The sequence below is a fragment of the Aplysia californica genome, unplaced genomic scaffold, assembly GCF_000002075.1.
Source record: "Aplysia californica isolate F4 #8 unplaced genomic scaffold, AplCal3.0 scaffold00372, whole genome shotgun sequence".
Classification (NCBI taxonomy): Eukaryota; Metazoa; Mollusca; class Gastropoda; order Aplysiida; family Aplysiidae; genus Aplysia; species Aplysia californica.
Genome location: NW_004797642.1, coordinates 277,363 through 279,628, shown reverse-complemented (window position 1 = coordinate 279,628; position 2,266 = coordinate 277,363). Strand labels below are relative to the sequence as shown.

Genomic DNA, 2,266 nt, shown 5'->3' with positions numbered 1-2,266 from the left:
AGAAGAAGAAGAAGAAGAAGAAGAAGAAGAAGAAGAAGAAGAAGAAGAAGAAGAAGAAGAAGAAGAAGAAGAAGAAGAAGAAGAAGAAGAAGGAGAAGGAGAAGGAGAAGGAGAAGGAGAAGGAGAAGGAGAAGGAGAAGAAGAAGGAGAAGGAGAAGACAGCAACAACAACTGTGTGTCGATACTAATTTTGGGAGTAAGGCAGCAAGTGAAAGTAAAGCTAATTTCAGTGCAAATCTCGACAGATTTAGAAACTAGAAAAAAAACAGCAGTGTGAGTGACAGTCTGACGTTACTAATCGAGTCTTTGAATGAGTTGGTGCTGGTAAAGACTTGCCCTTATAATATAAAATCATTCTATACAATTATAGTACACCAACACACTCAGCTATGTTATACACTACCATATTTATACTATATTTAATCACTGAATTATTATTATACCAGACCAAAGCATGACATTTCATGCCATAAATTCCTTTGCCATACCATAATATCATATCATACGACAATACATCACACTATACCATAGTACTATATCTTAACATCCACACCATATTACTCCTTCATATTTGATCGTACCATACCATACTACCTTGTATCACACCATATAATTTCAGACCAATCAATGCCATAACATATCACATCAAGCCTACCGTATCACACAGTAACATAATGGCATTTCACCATACCATATTATACCATACATATCATACATAGCATACTTTACCATACTCCACCCTATCAAATCAATCCATACCATCTATTGCCATATCATACCATACTCCACTCTATCAAATCAATCCATACCATACCATTTATTGCCATACAATACCATACAATATCATATCATATCATACCACACGACACCACACCACACCATACAATACCACAGCATAGCTCATCACAGCGGACCAAACCTCACCAAAAGTTGCTTGTGGTGCAGCCAAAGGGAAAGAGACTACCTTCATGAGTAATTCTTCTTATGGAAAATCAATGGACGTAACAGTGGGTTCTGGAGTCCTTGGTCTTCAGTGCTCACAGAGCTGTGATGACGTCACAACAACAAAAATGATCACCAGCTGTTTCGTCAAAATAAGAATAGTTTACGGAATGCCCCTACAGCCTCTTTTGCCACTTACGGTCAGAATTATCCAAGTCCAACACCCATCGTCGAGTAGAACAGAGGTTGTCATTGACAAGTGGAAATCTTGGACACTATCACCACAACATTAATATAGAAAACACTCAAAGGAGGAAGTCGGAAGTGATCGTTTGTGTAGGTGATTGTATTGAACTGTTGGTTGTTACGCATCTTCGACTGTATTTACTATTAATAACCAGATGATAAGTCAGTCACGCTGTGGGAAAATGTAGACAGTGACAGGGTCTTCCAGGGTCCCTGGTCTCAATACTTACCAAGCTGTGGTAAAGGCACAAACAATAACAACAACATCAGCAACAACAACATCAGCAACAACAACAAAAGAAACAAGAACAACAAGAACAACAACAGCAACAACATCAACAACAACAACAAGAACATCAACAACAACAAATAAATATCATTAGTTGCCTCAAAGCAATAAGTCTTGTAAAGTACAAGTCGAAATTGTCGAAGACGGCCACCCGCTGTCGAGGAGAAAAGTGTTTGTCTCAGACATGTGGAAATCTTGAACAGTATAATAATACATGTATATAAATCAAAACAAAAATCAAGAGGTTTCAAAACGCAGGAAAGCCTCTTGTTACAGCTTTGTTACTGAAAATACCTGGACGAGGATTTCAGCCATTATCTTCAACGTCTCTCCACAGTCGCCCACATTCTGTCTTGGGGAGTTTCCAGACAAAAGCGTTATTCAAATAATAAAAACGTATGCAGTTGCAAAAAGTCTTAAAACTTCAACCAAACTAAAAACTGAACAGGAAGACATCAAGAGGCACCTTGCAGTAGTGAAATAGTAATGTTTTGTCTAATTTTATTTTCTTCATAGTGCTCAATTTAAAATCAATGAGTGTCCAAGTCATGTTACTGATCTGGACGTTCTCTCTCTCTCTCTCCCTCTCTCTCTCTCTCTCTCTCTCTCTCTCTCTCTCTCTCTCTCTCTCTCTCCCACTCACGCATACACCTACACACAAACGCATTATAACACGCCTAATATTATACACACTTTCTCTTTCTCTTCTTCTCTTTTTCACGCACGCGCATGTGCATGCACACACACACACACACACACACACACACACACACACACACACACACACAC

General features: G+C 38.7%; 1 protein-coding gene across 1 annotated transcript in view; it reads left to right on the top strand.

Annotated features, from left to right (window-relative positions):
- Positions 1-2,266, top strand: part of LOC101847055 (SCO-spondin) — a gene marked incomplete in the record, with an annotated part of 51,932 nt that overhangs the window by 25,137 nt on the left and 24,529 nt on the right.